Source organism: Phyllobates terribilis, unplaced genomic scaffold, assembly GCF_046119375.1.
Source record: "Phyllobates terribilis strain yellow unplaced genomic scaffold, ASM4611937v1 Scaffold_207__1_contigs__length_3498100, whole genome shotgun sequence".
In the NCBI taxonomy this organism is placed as follows: domain Eukaryota; kingdom Metazoa; phylum Chordata; class Amphibia; order Anura; family Dendrobatidae; genus Phyllobates; species Phyllobates terribilis.
This window is the reverse complement of record NW_027362967.1, coordinates 415,690-430,780: the sequence shown is the minus strand read 5'-3', so window position 1 is coordinate 430,780 and position 15,091 is coordinate 415,690. Positions and strand designations below refer to the sequence as shown.

Below are 15,091 nucleotides of genomic sequence, written 5' to 3'. Positions count from 1 at the left end.
TCCAAACACGGTGAGTGGAGTTAATACCAAAGGTTCTATTTTGGTCTCATCAGACCACATGACCTTCTCCCATGTCTCATCTGGATCATCCAGATGATCATTGGCAAACTTCAAACGGGCCCTGACATGTGCTGGCATGAGCAGGGGGTTCTGTAGGATTTTAATCCATGGCGGCATAATGTGTTACTAATAGTGATGAGCGAACGTTCTCACCACTGCTCGGTGCTCAACAAGCTCAGCGATTATTTACGGGATGCTCGGGCGAGAACTCGGGTCCCCTCCCTGCATGTTTGGTGCTCTTTGGAGAGCCAATGAACATGCAGGGATTGCCTGCCACGCACTGTAATGCCGTAGTCATGTTGGTTGTGGGCATTACAGTGATTGGCTGGCTGCACAGCATCATCAGGTCTATATAAGACCTGACTCCGCTATGCTCGTCACAGTCTTCCCTGGAAACAGGCAGAGTAGGGAGAGGTGCTGCTGAGTCAGGGAGAGATTTGCTTCTTTATAGTTAGTATAGGTATTCCACAACATACAGTGGGTACGAAAAGTATTCAGACCCCTTTAAATTTTTCACTTTGTTTCATTGCAGCCATTTGGTAAATTCTAAAAAGTTAATTTTTTTTCTCGCAAAAGTACACTCTGCACCCCATCTTGACTGAAAAAAAATAGAAAAGTAGAAATTTTTGCAAATTTATTAAAAAAGAAAAACTGAAATGTCACATGGTCATAAGTATTCAGACCCTTTGCTCAGACACTCATATTTAAGTCACATGCTGTCCATTTCCTTGTGATTCTCCATGAGATGATTCGACTCCTTCATTGGAGTCCAGCTGTGTTTAATTGTGTTTAATTAACCACTTCGCGCCAGAGCCTGTTTTTGCCTTTGTGACCGGGCCAATTTTTTCAATTCTGACCACTGTCACTTTATGAAGTAATTACTCTGGAACGCTTCAACGTATTCCCCTGATTCTGAGACTGTTTTTTCGTGACATATTGTACTTCATGATAGTGGTAAAATTTCTTCGATATAACTTGTGTTTATTTGTGAAAAAATCGGAAATTTGGCGAAAATTTTGAAAATTTTGCAATTTTCAAACTTTGAATTTTCATGCCCTTAAATCAGAGAGATATGTCACACAAAATACTTAATAAATAACATTTCCCACATGTCTACTTTACATCAGCACAATTTTGGAACCAAAATAATTTTTTGTTAGGGAGCTATAAGGGTTAAAAGTTGACCAGCGATTTCTCATTTTTCCAACAAAATTTACAAAAACATTTTTTTAGGGACCACATCATATTTGAAGTCACTTTGAGGGGTCTTTATGACAGAAAATACCCCAAAGTGGCACCATTCTAAAAACTGCACCCCTCCAGGTGCTCAAAACCACATTCAAGAACTTTATTAACCCTTCAGGTGCTTCACAGGAATTTTTGGAATGTGGAAGAAAAAAATTAACATTTAACTTTTTTCACAAAAATGTTACTTTAGACCCAATTTTTTTTATTTTCACAGGGGTAACATGAAAAAATGGACCCCAATTTTTTTTGTGCAATTTCTCTTGAGCGTGCTGATACCCCATATGTGAGGGAAAACCACTGTTTGGGCGCACGGCAGGGTTCGGAAGGGAAGGAGCGCCATTAGACTTTTTGAATGTAAAATTTGTCTGAATAATTAGCAGACGCTATGTTGCGTTTGGAGAGCTCCTGATGTGCCTAAACAGTGGAAACCCCCCACAAGTGACACCATTTTGGAAACTAGACCCCTTAGGGAACTTATCTAGATGTGTGGTGAGCACCTTGCACCCCCAGCTGCTTCACAGAAGTTTATAATATTGAGCCGTAAAAATGCAATTTTCACATTTTTCCCATAAAAAATGTTTTTCATTCCCTAATTTTGCATTATCATAAGGGTAACAGGATAAATTGCACCATGAAATTTGTTGTACAATTTCTCCTGAGTACGCCGATACGTGGGGGAAAACCACTGCTTTGGTGTACGGCAGGGTTCGGAAGAGAAAGAAGCGCTATGTTGGCTGGGATAGGCAGCAGACACCATGTCACATTTGAAGAGTCGCTGACATGCCGAAACAGCAGAAACCCCCACAAGTGACCCCATTTTGTAAACTACACCTCTCAAGGAATTCATCTAGGGAAGTAGTGAGCATTTTTTAATTTTTAAATTTATACCATTGGGCAGTGAAAAAAGCATAATTATATTTTTACCACAAAAAAATGTTTTACCCTCAGATTTTACATTTTCACACAGGGCAATGGGTAAAAATGGTGCCGAAATGCATCACACAATTTCTTCTAAAAGTGTTAATACCCCATATGTGGCTGTATCGTACCACTTAGCCATACGGTGAGATTTGAGGGGGAAGGAGTGCTATTTGACAATCGGAGAACAAATTATTGTAGAATAGGCATTTGGATTTGGGAGCACAAAATTTTCTGAATTTCTTTTGGGGGGCAAGGACCATTTTGCTTTTCCAGAGCCTTTCTGCTACCAGTAACTTGGAAGTCCCTTATATTTTTAACAGATGATGGACCTGAGTGGGGACTAGCTTTTTTTGAGGACTGAGTTGAAGCTTTTATTGGGAACATTTTATGCAACATTTATCCGGCGCTCTAGGCTGAGCACTTACATCGGGGTTTCCATCTAAATTTCCAAGTGATGTAATTCAGATGAAACCCCTGCAGGATCCATTCACTATAATGAGGCAGCAGAGTTACTCTGGACTCCGTCTGGCCTCTGTTTAGCGGTGTCCTTTTTTTCAGAAGTGCACAAAACTGTGGCCAACCGCACTTTTATGCACGCCTAAAACAAATGACACCGTGGGATCCCAGGCTAGACGGCGTCCACAGTGGCCTATATCTGCCTCATTACAGGGAATCTTCCATCATGGGTTCTGGCTGAATCACGTATTTCAGAGATTTACACGGAAACTCTGGTGTAAGTGCTCAGCGCAGAGCACAGGATAAATGTGAGCAGAGCCTTACTGGGATCTTTGGGAGACATAATAAACAAATCAGTAGCAGGTGAATAATATTTGTTTTATTTATTTTTTATGCCGTTCCTAGTGTGATATAACTGATTAGATTACTTTATTCTTTGGGTCGGTGCGATTACAGAGATACCAGATTTATATCGGGTTTTTATGACTGACAGCTGTCACACACTAAAATACGCTTTTTTTGCAAAATCTAGTTTTTGCATCACCATATTTTGAGAGCTATAATTTTTCCATATTTCGGCCGATAAGCCGTCACATGACTCTGTTTTTTGCGGGACGAGTTGACATTTTTATTGGAACCATTTTTGGGTACGTGACATTTTTTGATCGCTTTCTATTCCGTTTTTTGGGAGGTAAAGTTAACAAAAACAAACACTTCAGGAATTGTTTTTTGAGTTTTTTTTTATGCCGTTCTGCGTGTGGTAAAAGTGATCAGGCAGCGTTATTCTTCGGGTCAGTACGTTTACAGCGATACTACACTTATTGTATTTTTTTTATGTTTTGGCGCTTTTACACAATAAAACAATTTTATAGAAAAAAAAATATTTTTTTTGCATTGCTTTATTCTGAGCGCTATAACTTTTTTATTTTTCGGCTGATGGAGCTGTATGGCGGCTTTTTTTTGCGGAACAAGATGAAGTTTTCAGTGGTACCATTTTTATTTCTATTCTGCTTTTTGATCGCATTTTTTTCCACTTTTTGTTTGGCGATATGATGAAAAAGCATATTTTTTTGCTCCGTTTTTTATTTATTTTTATTACGGTGTGCACAGAAGGAGTTAATTAGTGTGACAGTTTTATAGCTCGGGTTGTTTCGGACGCGGCAATACCAAATATGTGTACTTTTTTTGGTTTTGTAATAATATACGGATTTATTGGTTTAATATTTTATTTATTTATTTTTATTTATTTTGTGATTTTTTTTTTAATAGTTTAAAAACTTTTTTTTTACATTTTTACTTAGTCCCTGTATGGGACATTAATTTTTATTTTTCTGATCACTGATCTCATGTAATGTAATAGACATATATTACATTACATGAGATCTTCACTGACTGTTTCAGTCAGTTTCCTGTCTGGCATCAGCTACATACAGGCTGAAGCCAGACAGGAAGGACACCATATATGGCAGAGCTGGAGGCGGTCATGTGACCTCCAGCTGCCATAGCAACCCCAGGTCCTCAAACGAAACGGAGGTCTTCGGAGGTAAGTAAGACGACCCCCTCTCTTCCTGCTGTCTCCTATATGCCGCGATCACTATAGATCACAGCATATAGAAGACAGCAAAGGGTTAACATCACTGGGACCTGATCTAATCAGGTCCCGATGATGTACCCTGTCAGAGCTAACGCTCTGTACTGGAATCGCAGTGCTTGCAGGACCCTGGGGGTCCTGAGCACTGCGAGAGCACCCACCGTTTTTAAACGTCGGCGCTGCACAGAGCCCAGGCAGCGCGGACGTTTATCTACAGTGGGCGGTCGGGAACCGGTTAATCTAAACTGATAGGACTTGATTTGGAAAGGCCTCTCAGCTCACAGTGCATGTCAGACCAAATGAGAATCATGAGCACAAAGGAACTGCCCAAGGAGCTCAGAGACAGAATTGTGGCAAGGCACACATCTGGCCAAGGTTACAAAAGAATTTCTGCATTACTCAAGGTTCCTAAGAGCACAGTGGCCTCCTTAATCCTTAAATGGAAGATGTTTGGGACCACCAGAAGTCTTCGTAGACCTGGCCGTCTAGCCAAACTGAGCAATCGTGGGAGAAGATCCTTAGTGAATGAGGTAAAGAAGAACCCCAAGATCACTGTGGCTGAGCTCCTGAGATGTTGTAGGGAGATGGGAGAAAGTTCCACAAAGTCACCTATCACTGCAGCCCTCCACCAGTCGGGCCTTTATAGCAGAGTGGCTCGACGGAAGCCTCTCCTCAGTGCAAGACATATGAAAGCCCGCATGGAGTTTGCTCAGAAACACATGAAGGACTCCCAGACTATGAGAAATAAGATTCTCTGGTCTGATGAGATGAAGATAGAGCTTTTTGGTGATAATTCTAAGCGATATGTGTGGAGAAAACCAGGTACTACTCATCACCTGCCCAATACAATCCCAACAGTGAAACATGGTGGTGGCAGCATCATGCTAGGGGGGTGTTTTTCAGCTGCAGGGACAGGACGACTGGTTGCAAATGAAGGAAACATGAATGCGGCCAAGTACAGAGATATCCTGGATAAAAACCTCTTCCAGAGTGCTCTGGACCTCAGACTTGGCTAAAAGTTCACCTTCCAACAAGACAATGACCCTAAGCACACAGCTAAAATAACAAAGGAGTGGCTTCAGAACAACTCTGTGACCATTCTTGACTGGTCCAGCCAGAGCCTTGACCTAAACCCAATTGAGCATTCCTGGAGAGACCTGAAAATGGTTGTCCACCAACGTTCACCATCCAACCTGATGGAACTGGAGAGGATCGGCAAGGAAAAATGGCAAAGGATCCCAAAATCCAGGTGTGAAAAACTTGTTGCATCATTCCCAAGAAGATTCATGGCTATACTAGCTCAAAAGGGGGCTTCTACTCAATACTGAGCAAAGGGTCTGAATACTTATGACCATGTGATATTTCAGTTTTTCTTTTTTAATAAATTTGCAAAAATTTCTACATTTCTGTTTTTTTCAGTCAAGATGGGGTGCAGAGCGTACTTTAATGAGAGAAAGAATGAACTTTTTAGAATTTACCCAATGGCTGCAATGAAAAAAAGAGTGAAAAATTTAAAGGGGTCTGAATACTTTCCATACCGTGTGTGTGTGTGTGTGTGTGTGTGTGTGTGTGTGTGTGTGTGTGTGTATGTGTGTGTGTATGTGTATGTGTATATATATATATATATATATATATATATATATACACACACACACACACACACACACATACACATACACATACACATACAGAGTTAGGTCCATATATATTTGGACAGAGACAACATTTTTCTAATTTTGGTTCTAGACATTACCACAATGAATTTTAAACAAAACAATTCAGATGCAGTTGAAGTTCAGACTTTCAGCTTTCATTTGAGGGTATCCACATTAAAATTGGATGAAGGGTTTAGGAGTTTCAGCTCCTTAACATGTGCCACCCTGTTTTTAAAGGGAGCAAAAGTAATTGGACAATTGACTCCAAGGCTATTTCATGGACAAGTGTGGGCAATCCCTTCGTTATGTCATTCTCAATTAAGCAGATAAAAGGCCTGGAGTTGATTTGAGGTGTAGTGCTTGCATTTGGAAGGTTTTGCTGTGAAGTAAAAATGCGGTCAAAGGAGCTCTCCATGCAGGTGAAACAAGCCATCCTTAAGCTGCAAAGACAGAAAAAAAACATCCGAGAAATTGCTACAATATTAGGAGTGACAAAATCTACAGTTTGGTACATCCTGAGAAAGAAAGAAAGCACTGGTGAACTCATCAATGCAAAAAGACCTGGGTGCCCACGGAAGACAACAGTGGTGGATGATCGCAGAATAATCTCCGTGGTGAAGAGAAACCCCCTCACAACAACCAACCAAGTGAACAACACTCTCCAGGAGGTAGGCGTATCAATATCCAAATCTACCATAAAGAGAAGACTGCATGAAAGTAAATACAGAGGGTTCACTGCACGGTGCAAGCCACTCATAAGCATCAAGAATAAAAAGGCTAAAAAACATCTAAAAAAGCCAGCACAGTTCTGGAAGAACATTCTTTGGACAGATGAAACCAAGAATCAACCTCTACCAGAATGATGGAAAGAGAAAAGTATGGCGAAGGCGTGGTACAGCTCATGATCCAAAGCATACCACATCATCTGTAAAACACGGCGGAGGCAGTGTGATGGCGCGGGCATGCATGGCTGCCAGTGGCACTGGGTCACTAGTGTTTATTGATGATGTGACACAGGACAGAAGCAGCCGAATTAATTCTGATGTATTCAGAGCCATACTGTGTGCTCAGATCCAGCCAAACTGATTGGTCGTCGTTTTATACTACAGATGGACAATGACCCAAAACATAAAGCCAAAGCAACCCACGAGTTTATTAAAGCAAAGAAGTGGGATATTCTTGAATAGCCAAGTCAGTCACCTGATCTCAACCCAATTGAGCATGCATTTCACTTGTTAAAGACTAAACTTCAGACAGAAAGGCCCACAAACAAACAGCAACTGAAAACCACCGCAGTGAAGGCCTGGCGGAGCATCAAAAAGGAGGAAACACAGCGTCTGGTGATGTCCATGAGTTCAAGACTTCAGGCAGTCATTGCCAACAAAGGGTTTTCAACCAAGTACTAGAAATGAACATTTTATTTACAATTATTTAATCTGTCCAATTACTTTTGGTCCCTTTAAAAACAGGGTGGCACATGTTAAGGAGCTGAAACTCCTAAGCCCTTCATCCAATTTTAATGTGGATACCCTCAAATGAAAGCTGAAAGTCTGAACTTCAACTGCATCTGAATTGTTTTGTTTAAAATTCATTATGGTAATGTCTAGAACCAAAATTAGATAAATGTTGTCTCTGTCCAAATATATATGGACCTAACTGTATATCTCCATCTGAACTAACAGTCCTTCTGAGGACTAATCCAGCTGCATATAATCAGTGCTAGGCAGACAGTGTATGTAGCTGACTGAAGTGTATGAGACAGCACAAGATGGTCCATTGAACGTCCTGTCTGCTGCAATAATTACAGATATTTGTAGACATAGCCCTAGATACCAGGGCAAATTGTTTTTTTGTTTTTTTTATCTTAATCCTGGTTATTTGCTTAAAAAGAAATCCAGAGTACAAGATCTGTCTGCTATTTGCTTGTTAGCACTGCAGAATAAAGCCAGATCTGTTCCATATTTGAGAGATAAAAATCCAGAAATTTGAACTGAACGTGGAAAATATTAGCCTCATTTTCCATTCTGCTGCTGTGTGTCGGTCAAGCTATTCACACTAGGTGTCTGTGAAAAATAGCATTAGTAAATTGCAGGCCTGCTATTTAAAACCATGGTTCTTTGTCAGACATAACACCTATAAGAGTGTTCCAAAATCAGCCACTTCTTCCATTTCCATTCTGTTGCAGTGTGTCGGTTAAGCTATTCACACTAGGTCTCTGTGTAGAATAATAGTAGAAAATTACAGGCCTGCTATTTAAGATTTGCGGTTCTCTGTCAGACGTATCACATATAACTGCGTTCCAAAATCAGCCATTTCTCGTGAACGTGGAAAATATTGTCCTCCATTTAGAATGGGCAAGGTGCGTGGCAAGGGATGGGGAAGAGGACGTGATGGTGCATTCGAGGACGAGGAGTTGGCTGTGGGCAAGCTGAAATTGTGCCACAGCAAACACCCACCCCTTGTCGCTCGACTTTCCTGTCCTAATTACTAGGAGACCGCAGAACACCACTATTGAACCCAGAGCAGCGTCAAAAGGTTGTTGGTTGGATAGCAGATAATGCGTCCAGTCACTTTGCCACCACCACCAACACCCTGTCTTCCACACGGTCAAGTCTCAGTAGCCGTGAGTAAGGACCGCATATTCCTCACCCTGAGCCCCCTTCCTCCCACCATGACGAGTGCCTGGAGACAACTGATCCCACATTTGGACACTCAGAAGAGCTGTTCACTTTTCCATTTGTAGATTCAGGCCTCTCGCCCAGCCAGCTTCAAGCGAGTCAAGAGGAGAATGCGTGTAGCAATGCCCAAATATTGGAGCAGCCACGGTCACACGAAGGCGATGGTGGGAAAGTGCAATTACTGTCGCAAGAGGTGGATAATGATGATGAGACACAATTGCCACAAAGTCAGGAGGAGGACCAGGGTGCGGAAGTTGAAGACGAAGTGGTGAATATTATAGTAACTGACCCAACCTGGCAGGTGGACATATAGAGAGAGGACAGCAGCACACAAGGGGAGGGAGGCATAGCACCACAACAGGCAGGAAGAAGCAGTGTGGTGGCCACAGACACAAGATGGGAAAGCGTTCCTCGTAAGGCCAACACGACGGAAGTTGCCAGTACAACTGTTAGGTCTTTTTGAGTCTGGTTATTTTTTGAAGACTCTGCAGGTAACCCCAAAAAGGCCATTTGCACCATCTGTCAGGCCAGAATCAGCAGGGGTAACAAAACTAGCAGCCTGACCACTACAAGCATGATCAGGCACATGGCAGCAAAGCACCCGACTAAGTGGGCCGAACCCCAGGGTACAGCAACAGTGTCTGTGGGTGACACCACTGCTTCTTCTGTTGTTCTGCGTGCACGCCAATCCCCTGTCCTCGGCGCATGCCAAGATGCCTCCCGTCCTGCACTTGTTAATGCAGACTCAAGTAGCTCAATCAGCAAGCTCGTCAACATCCTTGTCCCAGCGCAGCGTTCAGTTGTCCCTACCCCACTCCTTGGAACGTAAGCGCAAATATGCAGCCAATGCCCAACAGGCCATATTACTAAATTCACTTCACACATTTAGTAAATACTTGCGCTCAAAATGTTGCCTTTTAGGCTCGTGGAGACGGAAGCTTTCCGCAACCTGATGGCGGCGGCCGTCCCTCGCTACTGGGCCCCCAGGCGCCACTATTTCTCCCGGTGAGCCGTCCACGCATTACACGAGCACGTGTCCCACAACATTAGCCGTGCCCTCAACAATGCAGTTACTGGGAAAGTCCACCTAACCACTAACACGTGGACAAGTGCTTGTGGGCAGGGATGGTACATCTCACTGATGGTACACTGGGTTAATATAGTGGAAGCCAGGACCCAGTTGGACCTTGGGACGGAACACGTCCTCTCGACGCTGAGGATTGCGGGCCCTGGGTCAATAAGGGTTGCCCCCACATTCTACAGCTCCTGCTCCTCTTCCTCTTGAGCCTCCATCTCCGAAATGACCACATCAGTCGCAAGCTGGAATCACAGCAGCACTGCCTCAGCCAAGCGGCAACAGGCTGTTCTGAAGCTAATATGCTTAGATGACAAACCGCACAACGATGAAGAGTTGTGAAGAGCTCTGAAAGAGCAGGCAGATCTGTGGCTAACACCACTAACCCTACAGCCAGGCATGGTCGTGTGTGACTATGGCCAGAACCTGGTGGTGGCTCTGAGGCGAGGTGAGCTCACACACGTACCATGCCTGGCCCATGTGCTTAAGCTCTTGGTTCAGTGGTTTCTCAAAACATAACCGGAGCTGTCGGATCTGCTTGTGAAAGTACGCCGCCTGTGTGCCCATTTTAGAAAATCAGCTACAGCTTCCGCTGCCCTTGCAGTGATTCAGCAGCGTTTGAAGCTTCCAGCTCACCGACTGATCTGCGATGTCCCCACGCGGTTGGAACTCTACACTGCAGATGTTGGGAAGGATTTGTGAGCAGAAGGGTGCAGTTATTGACTGTCAACATCAACAAGGCTGTCAGTATTCAGTTCAGACTCCAGACATAAGACCTCAGGAGTGGACATGGATGTCTGATATATGTACCATCCTCCAAAACTTTGAGGACTCCACCAAGATGGCGAGCGGCGATAACACCATGATTAGCGTCACCATCCCGCATCTCTGTGTTCTAAAACGCTCTCTGCTCACAATTAAAGAGGATGCATTGCAGGCGGAGTACGTTGAGATGGAGCAAGGAACCATACAGGGTGATTCCACATAGCCCAGCCTCATCTCATCCCAACGTGGATTGGGTGACAATGAGGAACAGGAGGAGGAAGAACAGGAGCTAGTTTCCTGCGCTATAGACGGTACTATCGACACAACTGTTATAAAGTCTGTTCAGCGTGGATGGCCTGAGGACAGGGAGGAGGAGGGGGAGAGCATGGTCAGTTGTCCTCTTGGTAAGGACATGGAAGTCTTGCCTCTTTGCAGTCTGGCACACATGGCTGAGTTTATGTTACGCTGCCATTCCTGTGACCCTCGCGTTGTCCAAATTTTGTGTGACAGTCATTATTGGTTGGTGACACTTCTAGACCCCCACTACAAGGAGAACTTTCTGTCTCTAATTCCTGCGCAGGACAGTCCTAATAAAAAGGGGCAGTACGAGAAGGCCCTTGTTGCGGAACTATTTAAAAAATTCCCATCTGAAAAGAATGGTGGCAGAGGTCATAGTTTATTGGACAACCAAGAACTACAGGCGAGAGAGACACAAATGCAATCCAGCAGAGGCAGGGGAACACTGTCAAAGTTCTGGGACAGTTTTCTCAGACCCTCACATCGCACAGGCCCTGAGGCGTGGGGTACTCTCCCAAGGAGGGAAAAGTCAAGGTCCTCTGTGACTCCTCTGTACCTTATAATTATTCGGTATCCAAGCTGGACACGTGGCATGAACTGGCTCTCTACGCCTTGGAGATCCTGGCCTGGCCTGCCCTGCCGCTAGCATTTTATCAGAGCGGGTTTTTAGTGCCGCTGGTGGAGTTAACCGATAGGCGCATCCGCCTGTCAACTGAAAATGCTGACAGGCTGACTCTTATAAAAATGAGTAAAGGCTGGATGGGGCCAGACTTCTAAACACCATTGAATGATAGCAGAGTAACATAAACTCAAATCCAGTGTCTTTTTTTGGGAGGTCTAACTTTATTCCCATGCACCTCTGTCTTCACACCCAGACATGGGTATAGTGCAAAGCAGTCATCAAAGCAAAAGGTGGCTACTTTGAAGAACCTAGAATATAAGACATATTTTCAGTTGTTTCACACTTTTTTGTTAAGTATATAATTCCACATGTGTTAATTCATAGTTTTGATGCCTTCAGTGTGAATGTACAATTTTCATAGTCATGAAAATACAGAAAAATCTTTAAATGAGAAGGTGTGTCCAAACTTTTGGTCTGTACTATATATATATATCTGTACAAAGACTCGATATCTAGAAAGGCCTGCTCCCCTACATGCATATATACATGCTCGAGAGTATACATGTAGGGGAGCAGGCAAAGGCATAGCTCCCAAACATACCGTTTTCCGCGAGACTGTCCCGCTTTGAGGGCTCAGTCATGCGTCCCGTCACAGCTCAGGTGTTTTCCCGGCTTCTATGCATTCTGGCTGTAAAGGGTGGTGGGGGAGGGGAAGTTATGGCGGTGGAGCAGCGGGCACAGGTAATAGCCGGCAGCTTCAGTTACCATGTGTGCCCGCTGCTAAAGAAAATGAATATTCACTCTTCTCCACGCCCATGGGAGTGGAAAGAAGTGAATAGTAATTCTCCTTAATAGCGCACACTGTCAGTCGCATCCTCCGGCTTCTTGCTGCGGCTAGGCGATCCTGTGTGCCCGCTATTAGAGAGAATGAATGTTCACTCTTCTCCACTCCCATGGGTGTGGAGAAGAGTGAATATTCATTCTCTTTAGTGGCAGGCACACAGGATCGCTGAGCGGCAGCAGGAGCTGCTGCCGTGCTGACAGTGCGCGCTATTAAGGAGAATGACTATTTACTCCTCTCCACGCCTGTAGTCCTGGTGTGGAGAGTGACTATACCCACAGGTCACCTCGGCATCTGAGGGTGCATGACAGTGATGTCATGCCCTGCTCAGCTGCTGAGGTGAGCAGCTGCTGGCAGAATTGGATGCAGTGCTGGAGCAGAGGAAAGGAAGGTAAGAAGTGTTTATTTTTTTCATGTGTGCAGTGATGGGGGGGCCATGTATACCACGATTGGGGACGAGGGGGCCATGCATACCACGATTGGGGACCATGCATACCACAATCGGGGACGAGGGGGCCATGCATACCAGGATTGGGGATGAGGGGGCCATGCATACCACGATTTGGGACGAGGGGGCCATGCATACCAGGATTGGGGATGAGGGGGCCATGCATACCAGGATTGGGGATGAGGGGGCCATGCATACCACGATTGGGACATGTGAACACGGCCTTACACAAAAAAGCAAAATGTCATATAGTGAAGCTACATAAAGATGAGAAAGTTCTGGCACCTCCAACTGTGAATAAAGGAACAAAAAATAATCCTCAGGTCCCAACTAGAGATGAGCAGGAGCACAGATGATATCGCGCTGTCATGGGTGATCAAAAGCCACCGGGGACATCGGAACATTAGAGATTCATGACCTCCTGTCCAGTCGCCACCAACCTGGATGCAGGACCAGAGACTCGGGAATCTATCAGCTCATCTCTAGTCCCAACTGTCCCGGATACAGAGGACAGTCCTGGATTTGGATGTGCACCCTGCAGTCTCGGGCGTCTGCTGAATACCTCTCATTACCAGCGCTCCTCTGACTACTCCTCCTGCCAGGGGAGAAATAGTAAATGGGCGTGGATTGGGATGTGGCCAGCTGTGTGGGGCATCATACATACTGCATAAGGGGCATTAAACTGTGTGGGGGCAACATATATCCTGCGTAAGGTGCATAATGGGGGCATTACACTGTGTGGGGGCATCATACATACTGCATAAGGGGCATAATTGGGGCATTACACTGTGTGGGGGCATCATACATACTGCATAAGGGGCATAATGGGGGCATTACACTGTGTGGGGGCATCATACATCCTGCATAAGGTGCATAATGGGGGCATTACACTGTGTGGGGGCATCATACACTCTGCATAAGGGGCATAATGGGGGCATTACACTGTGTGGGGGCATCATACACTCTGCATAAGGGGCATAATGGGGGCATTACACTGTGTGGGGGGCATCATACATCCTGCATAAGGGGCATAATGGGGGCATCATACATCCTGCATAAGGGGCATAATGGGGGCATTACACTGTGTGGGGGCATCATACATCCTGCATAAGGGGCATAATGGAGGCATTACACTGTGGGGGGCATCATACATTCTGCATAAGGGGCATAATGGGGGCATTACACTGTGTGGGGGCATCATACATCCTGCATAAGGGGCATAATGGGGGCATTACACTGTGTGGGGGGCATCATACATTCTGCATAAGGGGCATAATGGGGGCATTACACTGTGTGGGGGCATCATACATCCTGCATAAGGGGCATAATGGGGGCATTAGACTGTGTGGGGGCATCATACATCCTGCATAAGGGACATAATGGGGGCATTACACTGTGTGGGGGCATCATACATCCTGCATAAGGGGCATAATGGAGGCATTACACTGTGGGGGGCATCATACATTCTGCATAAGGGGCATAATGGGGGCATTACACTGTGTGGGGGCATCATACATCCTGCATAAGGGGCATAATGGGGGCATTACACTGTGTGGGGGGCATCATACATCCTGCATAAGGGGCATAATGGGGGCATTACACTGTGTGGGGGCATCATACATCCTGAATAAGGGGCATAATGGGGGCATTACACTGTGTGGGGGCATCATACATTCTGCATAAGGGGCATAATGGGGGCATTACACTGTGAGGGGGCATCATACATACTGCATAAGGGGCATAATGGGGGCATTACACTGTGTGGGGGCATCATACATCCTGCATAAGGGGCATAATGGGGGCATTACACTGTGTGGGGGTATCATACATCCTGTATAAGGGACATAATGGGGGCATTACACTGTGGAGGGGGGCATCATACATACTGCATAAGGGGTATAATGGGGGCATTACACTGTGGAGGGGGGCATCATACATACTGCATAAGGGGCATAATGGGGGCATTACACTGTGTGGGGGCATCATACATCCTGTATAAGGGGCATAATGGGGGCGTTACACTGTGTGGGGCATCATACATCCTGCATAAGGGGCATAATGGGGGCATTACACTGTGTGGGGGCATCATACATCCTGCATAAGGGGCATAATGGGGGCATTACACTGTGTGGGGGGCATCATACATCCTGCATAAGGGGCATAATGGGGGCATTACACTGTGTGGGGGCATCATACATCCTGTATAAGGGGCATAATGGGGGCATTACACTGTGTGGGGGCATCATACATCCTGCATAAGGGGCATAATGGGGGCATTACACTGTGTGGGGGGCATCATACATCCTGCATAAGGGGCATAATGGGGGCATTACACTGTGTGGGGGCATCATACATCCTGCATAAGGGGCATAATGGGGGCATTACACTGTGGAGGGGGGCATCATACATACTGCATAAGGGGTATAATGGGGGC

The 15,091-nt window shown here is 45.2% G+C and overlaps 2 protein-coding genes across 2 annotated transcripts in view; both read right to left on the bottom strand.

Moving 5' to 3' along the window:
- LOC141213678 (uncharacterized) overlaps nucleotides 1–15,091 on the bottom strand; it is a 57,117-nt gene that overhangs the window by 25,349 nt on the left and 16,677 nt on the right. The gene's annotated exons all lie outside the window — the stretch shown is intronic.
- The window catches only part of LOC141213667 (uncharacterized), a 36,178-nt gene that overhangs the window by 20,448 nt on the left and 639 nt on the right, over nucleotides 1–15,091 (bottom strand). The gene's annotated exons all lie outside the window — the stretch shown is intronic.